A 13,498-nucleotide genomic window follows, 5' to 3' on the forward strand; every position below is an offset into this window, starting at 1 on the left:
CGTGAACTGAGCCTCTGACAGGTTTCTTATCTGTTCATCTGTCAGATTCTTCATCTGTTGCCTGATGAGCTGCGCCACCGGGATTTCTATAGTTGTCTGCCTCATTTTGACAGATGCGTTTTGCTTTCTTGGGCCGGCTATAGGGAGCAGTGCCTGTTTACTCGTCACAACCCAGCGACCGGTGGCGATCCGCAATCTTTTTCGCTGCGCTGCAGCCCTTTGTCGTCACTGCCCAGCGACTGGTGGCGATCCGCAACCTATTTCACAGCGCTGTGGCGCTTTGTGTGGGGGCGGGGGTCCAAGATGGATTCCTGCAGTTATTCTGCTAGGAGACCGAGATCCGTCCTGGTGGCTGCTTTTCCCAGCGTTGGGGTCGCGAGCTGCTGGGGTTCGACTGCAGCCGGGATTGCTCTCCTTGCCGCTGTCCCTGGTGCCACCACAAACAGCACTGCCCACCTTCGCTCCTCTTACCTACTCGACGAGCGCCGCTGGTTTATAACTTTGTACGTTGGGCTTCTGTGTAGTTTTATTTTCTGGAATTTCTAGTTATCTTTTGCTTTGAGGTAGTTGTATTCCTCTCTAGTTGTAGAGGGAGACTGAGCATGTCTGTCAAAGCCTCCACCTTGGCCGGAAGTCCCTTAAAATTCTTAATTTATGTCACTGGAGATTATACTGCCCTAAAAATATATAGATATTTGTTACCTGTGACTTTGGTGTCATATCCAAGAAATTACTGCCATATCCAATATTGTGAAGCTTTAATACTATGTTTTCTTCTAAGAGTTTTATATTTTAGATATTACACTTAGGTCCTTGATCCATTTTGAGTTGATTTTTGGCTGTTGTGTTAAGAAAGGTCCAATTTTATTCTTTTGCATGGGAATAGCCAGTTTTCCCAGTACCATTTGTTGAAAGAACAGTCCTTTCCCATTGAATGATCTTGCAACCGTTGTCAAAATCATTTGACCATATATGCAAGGGCCTATTTCTGGACTCTTCATTCTAATCCTTTTGTTTATATGTCTGTCTTTATGCCAACAACACGCTGTTTTGATGATTGTACCTTTGTAGTACCTTTTGAAATTAGAGAGGCTAAGTTGTTCAGATATGTTCTTTTTCAAGACTGTTTGGGCTATTTGGGGTACCCTGACATTCCATATGAATTTTAGGGTGCATTTTATAGCAGTATGGGAATTGACTGTGGGAGCAGGGGGTGAGCTGGGCAGAGGAGGGCAAAGGGGAAATATTGTGATGACTGTAATAAAATAACAATCAAAATTTTTTTAAATGACAGAAAAAAATGGTCTAAAAAACTTTTAACCTCCTGTGCTCACTTTCTCAGAAATCAACTGTATTCCACTAAAATAAAGAAATAAATTAAAAATGAAAACAAAAAACAAAAAACAAAACAAAAACAAAAAAACCTGGGATGGATTTTTTCCCCTGCAAAAGCACCATTGGGGTTTAACTGGAATTACATTGACTCTGTAGATTACTTTGGGTAGTACCAACATTTAACAAATCCATGAATATGGGATGTGCTTCCATTTACTTATATTTTTATTGTATTTTTCCCATTACCATTTATCCCCTTATACTCCCTTTCATTCCCACCCATTCCCTCACCCCACAATTACCACCCTGTTGCCCATGTCCATGGGTCCTTTTTCTTTTTTCTGCTTGATCCCTCTACTCCCCAATTCCCTCTTCCCCAAAGAGCTGTCAGCCTGTTCTCTATGAGTCTGTCTCTATTTTGCTTGTTAGTTCAGTTTGTTCATTAGATTCTACATATGAGTGAAGTCATATGCTATTTGTCCTTCTGCTTCCATCTACTTATGACTTGTTTAATTTCTTTCAGCTGAGTTCTGTAGTTTTCATAGTTCAAGTATTTGTTCATTTTATTCTTTTCTTTTTTGTATGTTTTATTGATTATGCTGTTACAGCTATCCCAATTTCTTTTCCCTTTGCTCCCCTCTACCCAGTGACCCCCCTCCCTCCCCTTGTCCCCCACCCTAGTCCATGTCCTGGGTCGTGCATATAAGCTCTTCTCTACATCCCCGTTTATTCTGCACCCTCCAACTATGCTTCTTAATTCCTGCACCATTTCCCTCCTCTTTCCTCCTCCCCCAACCCAGCTGACACCCCTCCACATGTATCCCATACCTATGATTCTGTTCCTACTGGTTGTCTGATTAGTTTGCCTTTGTTTCAATTCCCTAGCTTCTGTTTGTTGTTGGTTGTTGTGATACAGTTTTCATTTTAATGTTCATAGTTTTGATCATCTTTCTCCTAAACAAGTCCCTTTAACATTTCATATAACAGTGGTTTGGATCTGATGAACTCCTTCAGTTTTACTTTGTCCTGGAAGCACTTTCTCTGCCCTTCTGTTCTGAATGACAGCTTCGCTGGATAGAGTAATCGTGGTTGTAGGTTTTTGCCTCTCATCACTTTGAATATTTCTTTCCAGTCCCTTCTTGCCTGCAAAATTTCTTTTGAGAAATCAGCTGACAGTTGTATAGGTACTCCTTTGTAGGTAATTCTCTTCTCTCTTGCTGCTTTTAAGATTCTTTCTTTATCATTAACCTTTGGCATTTTGATTATGATGTATCTTGGTGTGGTCCTCCCTGGGTCTAGCTTCTTTGGGACTCTGTGCTTCCTGGACCTGAATGTCCATTTCCTTCCCCAAATTAGGGAAGCTTTCCTTCATTATTTTTTCACATAGTTTTTCAATTTCTTGCTCTTTCTCTTCTCCTTCTGGCACCCCTATGATTTGGATGCTGACATGTTTAAAGCTATCCCAGAGGTTTCTAAGCCTCTCTTCATTTTTAAAAATTCTTGTTTCCTCCTTCTGTACTGGTTGACTGTTTATTTCTTCCTTATGTCCCAATTCTTTGATTTAAGCCCTGGTTTCCTTTGCTTCACTGCTAGATTTGTGTGGATTTTCCTTCATTTCACTTAGTATAGTCTTCATTTCTTCTCTGTCCTGTTTAACCTTTTCTGTCAGGTCATTGAACATTTTTATCACCAGTGCTTTAAACAGTGCATCTGTTAGGTCCACTATTTCCTCATCTGTTAGGTTTGCTAGTTCCTCATCACTTAGTTCTCCCACTGGAACCTTGATCTGACCTCCTTTTTGGGCTGTACTTCTCTGTCTCCTCATCTTGACAGCTTTCTGTATTTGCCTGTGTCTTAGTAGAGTTGTCCTACCTTTCTGGCTGAATATTTCTTCTTTGTTTCTTTGCTGAACTTCCCTGTAGTTTCTATTTTCTGGATTTTCTTGCTTTTTTAGTTTTGTAGTGGTTGTAAACTCCTTCTTATTTGTGTGGGAGACGCAGTGTGTTTATTTACACCTCCACCTTAGCTGGAAGTCCTATTTTATTCTTTTTGATGCTATTGTAAGTGGAGTTGTTTTTGTAATTTCCTATTCAGATAATTTAGTTTGGTAGAAAAATGCGACTGAGTTTTGTATTTTGTCTTTGCACCCTGCTACTTTGCTGAAATCATTTATTAGTTCTAGTAGCTTCTTGTGTGGAGCTTTAGGGCGGTTACATGTTAAAAGATATCATCTAGAATCACAGATTATTTTACTTCTTCCATTCCAGTTTAGATGTCTTTCATTTCTTTTTCTTGCCTATGTTGAATAGAAGTGGTGAAAGCAGCACTCTTGTCTTGTTCCTGATCTGTGAGGGAAAGCTTTCATTTCAGTCTTTCACCATTAAGTCTGTCCAAGGAGTATCCAGCCATGTACTATGAAAAATAGACATTTACTGAAGAAGAGACAAGATACATTGAACATAGGATAATGATGCCCCAGTCCTCTTCAAAGTAGGCATTTTGAGACATCACACAGTTCTCCCACTCTGCAAAATTCTATGTTGGAATTGCCATCAGCTGCCCCATCATATTTTCCTGAATCTCATTGACAGTCTGATATCTCTTCCCTTTCAAAGGCAATTTTAGTTTTAGGAAAAGCCAAAAGTTGTAGGGAGCCAAATCTGGGCTGTAGAGGGGCTGAATCACTTGGGTGATTTGATGTTCACCAAAAACTTTAGGAGACTTGATGCAGCTGCTGATCACCAGATGCCCATAGCTGTGGCTGTTTTCATTGTATTGCATCTCTTAACTGAACACTGAAGTAGTACTCGTTATTAATTGTTCAGCCTGGAGGAGTGTACTCATGATGGACAACACCTTCCCAATCAAAGAACACAGTTAACGTGGGCTTGATCTTGGTGCAACTTTGCCACATTCTCTTGTGAAGAACCAGGCAACTTCTATTGGGACAACTGGGCCTTCATTTCCAGATTGTAGCCATAGACCCACAATTCACCTCTGGTTATGACCTTGAGGAAATTTGGTTCATTGGTAGTGATTTGAATCAAGTCATTAGCAACTGCAGCACAATGTTCCTTCTGCTCTGGTAGCGGAAGCCACGAAACAAATTTTGCCATGACATGTTTCATGTCCAGATCCTGTGTCAAAATCTCGGACAGAGTAGTTTTTGGAATCCCCAGATCAGCTTCTAGTTCCTGCACTGTCAGTCACTGATCTTTGCTGATTGCAGCCCATATACATTCAACATTCTCAGGTGTCCTGCTTATTGCAGGCCTTCAAGTACATGGATCACTTTCAACTGATTCTCAACCATCTTTGAAGCACTTGTGCCATTTTTATTTGTGTTGCACTCATTGCATCATCCCTGAAAGCCTTCTGAATCATCCAAATAGTTTTTGCGGAGGAATGTTCAAGCTTACACAAAATCTGATGCAGATTCATCGCTCTTCTTACTCAGCCATTTTGAATATAATGGCCACACAGTACACATCACATGCTCACTCAATAGCATATACCACACCCACTGACTAGTAACAGTGAAGTTGTCATTGTTCACACATGCACATTCCAGTCTACTCTCCTTGGCTGCCATGTTACACTGATGTCACACAAATCATTCTCATTATATTAACAATAGCTGGACTTTCCCCAGACATACCTTGTATGATGTTTACTGTGGTTTTTTTGTATATGGCTCTTATTATGTGGAGGTAGTTTGCTTCTATTTGTATTTTGTTGAGTGTTTTTTTTTTAATCAAGAAAGGATGCTGAATTTTGCCAAATACTTTTTATTCATCAATTGAGATGATCGTGTTTTCTTCCCTTCATTCTGTAGATGTTGGGTATTACATTGATTAGTTTTTGCATGTTGAACTATCCTTGTATTCCAGGAATAAATTCCTTGGGCACAGTGTATAATAATCCTTTTACTACGCTGCTAAATTTTGTATGCTAATATTTTACTGAGGATTTTTGCAACAATATTCATAAGGGATACTGGTCTATAGTTTTCTTTTCTGATAATGTCTTTGTATGGCTTTGATATCAGTGTAATGCTGGCATCACAGGAAGTATTCCCTTGTCTTCAATTTTTTTTGAAAAAGTCTGAGAAAGACAGGTGTTAGTTCTTTAAATACTTGGTAGAATTCAAGAATGATGCTCTCAGATCCAGGGCTTTTCTTTGTTGGGAGATTTTTTTTATTGTTCATTCAGTCTCTTTACTAGTTATTACAGGTCTACTCAGATTTTCTACTTTGTAAGTTAGTCCTGGTAGGTTTTGTGTTTCTAGGAATTTACCCATTTTATCTAGGTTATTCAGTTTTCTTTTTTTGGTGTTCAATTGTTTATAGTACTCTCTTAAAATCCTTTTAATCTGTAGAATCGGTAGTAATGTCCCCACTTTCATTTCTGATTTTAGTAATTTGAGATTTTTCTTTTTCTTAGTCCATCTAGCTAAAGGTTTATCAATTTATTGACTTTTACAAAGAACTAACTTTTGGTTTCATTAGTTTTCTTTACTGTTTTTCTACTATTTTGTTTATCTCTAATCTTTATTATTTCTTTTCTTCTGCTGGTTTTGGGTTAGTTTGTTGTTCTTTTGCTTCCATAAGTTGTAAAGTTAGGTTGCTGATTTGAGATCTTTTTTGTTTTTTAATGTAAGCATTTATAGCTGCAAATTTCCTCCTTAGCACTACTTTCACTGTGTCCCAGAGTCCTGATATGTCTTTATTTTCCTTCATTCCTAAGTATTTTATAATTCCTCTTGTGATTTTTCTTTGATCTATTAGGTGTTTAAATGTGTATTATTTAATTCCCACTATTTTGTAAATTACCCAGTTTTACTTATGTTACTAAGTTTATCTTGTTGTGTTAAAAGACATGCACTTTGTATAACATATATCTTTTATAATCTATTGAGACTTAATTTCTGGTCTAACATATGGTCTATCCTAGACAATGTCTCATATGTACAAGGGAAGAATGTGTATACTGTTGTTGGGCAGAGTGTTCTGTATGTATCTATTAAATCTATTTGATTCACTGTGTTGTTTAAATCCTCTATTTTCTTACTTGTCATCATGTGTCTGGTTGTTTTATCCATTATTGTTAGTGGGGTTTTGAACTCTTCAAGTATTATTGTAGACCTGTTTCTTTCTCCCTTCAATTCTGTCAGGTTTTGCTTCATATATTTTGATGGTCAGCAGGCATGTAAATGTTTATAAGCATACCTCATTTTATTATACTTCAGTTTATTGTGCTTTAAGATATTGCATTTCTTACCAATTGAAGGTTTATGACAACCCTGTGTTGAATGAATCTATCAGTGCCATTTTTTCAACAGTGTTTGCCCACTTCATGTCTCTGTGACACATTTTGGTAAGTCTCACAATATTTCAAACTTTTTCATTATTATTATATTTGTTATGGTGATCTGTGATCAGTGATTTTACTACTGTAACTGTTTTGCAGTGCCATGAACTGTGCTCATATAACACAGTGAACTTAATAAATGTTGTGTGTGTTCTGATTGCTCCACCAACTGGCAGCTCCCCCACCTCTACCTCTCCTTGGGCTTCCCTAGACCCTGAGACTCAACAATACTGAAATTAGGCCAATTAATAACTCTACTATGGCCTCTAAGTGTTCAAATGAAAGGAAGAATCACATAGCTCTCACTTTAAATAAAAAAGCTAGGGATAATTATGTTTAGTGAGGAAGGCACGTCAAAGCTTTGACAGACCAAAAGCCAGGCCCCTTGTGCTAGTAAGCTAAGTAGTGAATGTGACGGGAAAGTTCTTGAAGGAAATTAAAAGTGCTACTCTAGTGAATACACAAATGATAAGAAAGCAAAATAGCTTTATTTCTGATATGGAGAAACTTTTAGTGGTGTGGATAGAAGATCAAACCAGCCACAACATTCCCTTAAGCCAAAGCCAAATCCAGAGCAAGGTCCTAACACTCTTCAGTTCCATAAAGGCTGAGTGAGGTGAGAAAGCTGACAGAGGAAAGGTTTAAAGCTAGCAGAGCTTGGTTCATGAGGTTTAAGAAAGAAGCCATTCCATGACGTAGAAGTACAAGGTGGAGCAGCAGGTGCTAAACTAGGAGCTGTAGCAAATTATCCAGAAATATAGTTAGGATAATTAATGAAGATGGCTAAAGCAAATGACTGATTTTCAATGTAGATGAAATAGTCTTATATTAGAAGAAGATTACATCTAGGACTTCCATGGCTTCAAAGTTTCAAAGGACAGGCTGACTCTCTTATAAGGGGCTAACACAGCTGGTGATTTTAAGTTGAAGCCAATGATGCTCATTTACCATTCTAAAAATCCTAGAGCCCTTAAAAGTTATGCTGAATCTACTCTGCCTGTGCTCTATAAATGGAACCACAAACCCTGGATGATAGCATATCTGTTTACAACATGGCTTACCGAATATTTTAAGCAGTAGGTTGAGACCTACTATTCAGAAAAGAAAAAGAAAAAAGAAAAGATTCCCTTCAAAATATTACTGCTCACTGGCAATGCACTTGGTCACCCAAGAGCTTGGATAGAGATGTACAATGAGATTTATGTCTTCATGCCTGTTAACACAACATCTGTTCTGCAGCCCATGGATCAAAGAGTAATTTTAACTTTCAAGTCTCATTATTTAAGAAATAACATTTTGTAAGGCTACAGCTGCCATAGATAGTGACTCCTTCTGATGGATGTGGGCAAAGTAAATTGAAAACCTTCTGGAAAGGATTTACCAATCTAGATGCCATTAAGAATACTCATGATTCATAGGAAGAGGTAGAAATATCAACATTAACAGGAGTTTAGAAAAACCAGATTCTAACTCTCATGTATGACTTTGCAGGATCTAAGACTTCAGTAGAGAAAGTAACTACAGATGCAGTGGAAATAGCAAAAGAACTAGAATTAAAAGTGGAGCCCGAAGATGTGACTGAATTGTTGCAATCTCATAATAAAACTAATAGATGAGGAGTTGCTTCTTACAGATTAGCAAAGAAAGTGATTTCTCAAGATGGAATCTACTCCTAGTGAACATGCTGTGAAGATTGTGTACTTTCACTGGATTCAGGCCAATGAAGATTTCAACTAGGCTTCTACATGTGTTTGATGTGAGTCTTAATAACAGTTTGGTATTGGTTTTATGACTGCAATTTGGGTACACTTGTGAAGAACACATATGCATTTAAACGGTACTATCAATTTAGTCCTTTTATATTTCTAATGAATTGGCTAGTTAAAAGCTAAGGTGGCCTGGAAAGAGCACATTCAAAATTGTTTTCAGGAGAGCCCATAGTTTTAAATTTGACCATTAGTAGCTTGCAACTTTATACAAAACCAGGAAATACTTCGTATCTAATTCAAAATGCTCTGTTCAGGAACATGACTGGCAAAGACATAAACTTTATTTTAAGCATTTTTTAATCTTGAAAACCAAATACCACAAATACTGTTTTAGTAGTAAAGCTCAACAATTACGTTGTGAATTGAAGTCTTATATTTTATAAAACTTTTAAACTACTGGTGGAAAAACTCTTGAACCTCAGGTATAACAGATGTTCCTTCTTCAACTGTCACTATTTTCTAAGAGCTTTTCAACAACAACTTTTCAGTTTTTAATCTTTATGAGTTATTTCTGAGAATGCAAATTTATTGGTTTTAAAAGAAAAAATTTCTGGAGTCCAAAAACTATCTTAATAAATGTTATGTCATATTTTGAGGTCAGATTTCCATATATCTGTCTATGTATGTTTGTATGTGTGTGTGTATGACAGTAATAGTACTTCAATGCCAGAATTATTAGTGATGATAATTTAGGGTTACTAACACAGAGGTTTTCAAATTTGGCTGCTTAATAATCAGCTTATCTGATTTCAGATATTCTGTAAGTTCTGAATCAGAACTCTCTGACTCACAGATATTCATTAATCCAGTAAACAATTTTTAAGATAACTGCTGAAATGAGAAGCTATAGTTTGATATAAGATGGGAAATAGATTTTAACCTGTCAACATTATGAATTAATTTAAAAAAATTAAGAGTAGTCCTTTATGGTAATTTATATATTTTCAATGTATTTTAAATAAGGGTTGATCAAAGTACTATTTATCATAAGAAAATTATGAGATCATTAATAATATGGTTGAAAGCTACTAAAATCTCTAATCAAAGCACACAATGATGGCAACACATTCTGGTGTAGTGATTAGCAGTGTCAACACTGAAGTGATATGAATTGTTTGGTCACTTACAAGCAATGTGACTGGGCAAATTACTCTCTCAGAATGTCCTCTGTAAAATGAGGATAACTGTACTTCAAAGGATTACTGTAAAGATTAAATGACTTAATTCAAGTAAAGCACTCAAAACAAGGCTTAGCTCAATTAATGTTACATATTATTATCTGGGAGATGACTAATGGCATCAGGGATATACTGTTTTCTAGAAAGTCGTGTAGTAGTACAGATGATTCAATTTGATTATGTAAATTAGCCATATAAGGGACACTCAATAATAGCTACTGTATTTAATATTGTTCCTCTTAGCCTTGAATGCAAATATAATTTAGTTTCATATCACTTTTAATAAGTATCCACATTAGTTCAAAAAAGACCAAAAGAAGCAATAGGAATGTGTTCTGTGGAATATATTTGTCTGACTAATTCCCACCAAGAGAAGTTTAGTGGGGGAAAGGAGAACCACCCTGAAACCAATCTTTCTATATTTATGCTTAATGGAACCCTCAGTCCAAGGTCAATGAGCACAGAAAACAGTTATAAATCATGGCACCTGAAAGATATAGAAAAATCAGGAAAAAACCACCCCAGACACAGACAATAGTATGGTTAGTGCCAGAGAGAAAGGGGTGGGGGTGAGAGGGAGCAGTAGAGGATAAAGAGGGGATACATGGTAGCAGAAAGAGACTTGACTATGGGTGGTGAGTGCACAATGCAGTATGCAGATGATGTGTTACAGAGTTGTGCACTTGAAACCTGTATCGTTTTATTAATCAATGTCACACCAATAAATTAAAAAAAAAAAAAAGAAATAAAGCAGAAATAGGAAAGGCATAAGCATAGGGGAAGGAAACCTAGGTTGATTTGTTTGCATTGAGACAATTCAAGAGGGATCAGGAAACTCAAAAGATTTATAAATTCCCTGTGGCATTATAAAAGGCAGCAGTCTGACAACAGGAAAAGCAAGTTAGATTTGATGCTAGAAAAGAAGGGAAGAAAGAGTCTTATCAAATTTTTGTGAAGAACTTTCCTACATCTGGAATTGATGACAAAAAAATGGGAGAGATGGATTTATGAAGACTGGGAGAAATCCAGATTTCCCCACATCTCCCAACCTCTGGACTTCACTTAACTCCAAGCAAGCAGAACTCATTAAAATATAATCTATTTCTTTGTAGGATACAAAAAAGGTTAAAGGGGATAGTGAGTAACCAGAATCCTTTTTGCAACTTTAAAATGAAAATACTTTCATATACTAAGCAAATTTCTATAGACAGATTTAAACAATCCTTACATATGTGTTTTTATATGCTTTATAATTGCTTCTTTTAGAACTATTCCTAATGTCAGTGATTAGCAGATAGTTATAGATAAATATACTGATTTGTCAAAACCTGAAAAATAACTTTAGACCTCAAAATACATATTCCCTATCCATCCAATATTATCAACGAGGAATATAAAACCCAGAGAGGGTAAGTTAAGCAGCTTGTGGCCTGGTTTATATAAAAAAAGAAAAGTTAGTTGCTAACACTCATATCAAGAGATTTAGAGGATCCAGGATGGCAGAGCAGTAAGGGGAAGCTACGCTAACCTACTCCCAGGACCAATTTGGAATTACAACTAAATTGTAGAGAAATCATCCAGAATAAAGAACTGAACACTAGCTGGAGAGAAGCCTTAAACGAAGGACAGACAGAAGAAACCACCTCACCATAACGTTGACAGGTAGGGTGTGGAGGAGATCCAAGAGAGCTGGCTGGGTTCCCACAGGCAGCAGCTAAAGTGCTAGAGGAATATTTCAACGGCCAGAGGGTTCCCCTTGAGGAATGTGGCATCTAAACCCCAAGCCTGGCTCCCCAGCCTACAGCACCAGAACCAGAGGAACCCAGACAACACTCAGCTGTGAAAAGCAGCAGGGTTTCTGTCTGCCAGGGAGATGCACAGAGCCTCTTAAAGGGCCAAAGTACAAAATTTCATTTGCAGTCACTTACCCTGGGTGCTGGCAAAGGGAGGGCAGAGCGAACTAGAGATGCTTGAGGAGAGTCTGGGGTTGGTGGCTCTGGGGAGAAAAGCTGAAGGAACAGCTTCCAGGATCCTTGTACTGAGTCATTACTTCTACTGTAGGAGCCATTACTCTCAGGCAGAGAACTCCTCTCTGAATGGCATCAGCTTGAGGGGAAGCAATACCCCCGCCCATAGGAATTACTCCGCCCCACTCTATGATGCTTAGGCCGGGTTGCTGATTATAGCTTGATTAGAATAACAACTGATCACTTTAATGGCTGCTTAGTTTAAAAAACCAAGGCAGAAAATACAAAGCAGCCAAATGGGAAGACAAAGAAACAGACCCCAAGTGAGTTTTCCAGAAGAATTACATGAAATGAAAGCAAGAAAATTATCAGGTAGAGAGTTTAGAGTAATGATTACAAGGATATTCAACAACATGAAAAAAGGTACAGAAACCATAAAAAGGACCAGTCAGAAACAAAGACTGCAATATCTGAAAAAGTAATACACTGGAAGAAATAAACAGTGGTTAGATGAAGCAGAGGAGAGAACCAGTGTTTTGGAAGACAAGGTAGAAAAAACACCCAGGCAGAGCAGCAAAAAGAAAAAAGAATTTTAAAAATGAGGGAAGCTTAAGAAACATTTTGGACAACATGAAGCACAACATCATCCACATCAGAGTGAGAAAGAGATCAAGAACCTATATGAATAAATAATCACCAAAAATCTCCCTAATCCAATGAAGGAAAAAGAGACTCAAGTCCAGGAAACTCAGAGTCCCAAACAAGTTGGACCCAAAAAGGCCTACACCAAGGCACATCATAATTAAAATGACAAGGCTTAAGACAAGGAGAGAATGCTAGAAGCCACAAGAGAAAAGCAGGTAGTTACCCACAAGGGAGCACCAATTAGACTGGCATCTGATTACTCAACAGGAACATTTCAGGTCGGAAGGGAGTGACATGAAATATTTAAGCTGATGAAATGCAAGGACTTACAACTAAGACTACCTTACCCAGCAAGGCTATCATTTAAAACTGAAGGAAAAATAAGGAGCTTCCCAGACAAGAAAAAGCTAAAGGAGTTTGTTGACACCAAACCAGTACTGAAACAAATGTTAAAGGACTCGCTTTAAGAAAAAGAAGAGGAAGAAAAGGGGAAAAAAAAAAAAAAGCCACAGAGGAAAGCAATCTAACAATAAAATGGCACTATATACCTATCTATCAATAATCACCTTAAATGTAAATGTCTTAAATGCTCTAATCAAAAGACACAGTGTAGCTGAATGGATAAAAAAACAAGACCTATATAAATATGCAACCTCCAAGAGAGCCATCTCAGACTGAAACACACACAGACTAAAAGTAAAGGCTTGCAAAAATGTATTTCTTGCAAATGGAAAAGAATAAAAATGTTGGGGTAGCAATACTTACAGCTGACAAAATAAGACTTTAAAACCAAGACCATAGTAAGAGACAAAGAAGGACACCACATAATGATAAAGGAAACAATCCAACAAGAGGACATAACCCTAGTAAACATTTACGCACCCAACACAGGAGCACCTAGATATGTAAAGCAAATCTTGATTGACATAGAAGAAGAGATTGACAGAAATACAGTCATAGTTGAAGATTTTAACACCCCCCACTGATTTCAATGAATTGATCTACCAGGCATAAATCAACAAGGAGACAGTAGTCTTAAGTGACACACTAAATCAAACGGATTTAATTGATATCTTCAGAGCATTTCACCCCAAAGCAGCAGAATATACCTACCTTTCAAGTGCACACTGAATGTTTTCTAGGATTAGACCATATGTTAGGACACAAAACAAGTCTCAATAAATTTAAGATGACTGAAATTGTATCAAGCATCTTCTCTGACCACGATGCTAAG

General features: G+C 37.4%; 1 protein-coding gene across 3 annotated transcripts in view; it reads right to left on the minus strand.

Moving 5' to 3' along the window:
* ERC1 (ELKS/RAB6-interacting/CAST family member 1) overlaps positions 1-13,498 on the minus strand; it is a 520,356-nt gene that overhangs the window by 96,836 nt on the left and 410,022 nt on the right. The gene's annotated exons all lie outside the window — the stretch shown is intronic.

The sequence above is a fragment of the Furipterus horrens genome, unplaced genomic scaffold (genome assembly GCF_987537825.1).
Source record: "Furipterus horrens unplaced genomic scaffold, mFurHor1.1.pri manual_scaffold_4, whole genome shotgun sequence".
Lineage (NCBI taxonomy): Eukaryota > Metazoa > Chordata > Mammalia > Chiroptera > Furipteridae > Furipterus > Furipterus horrens.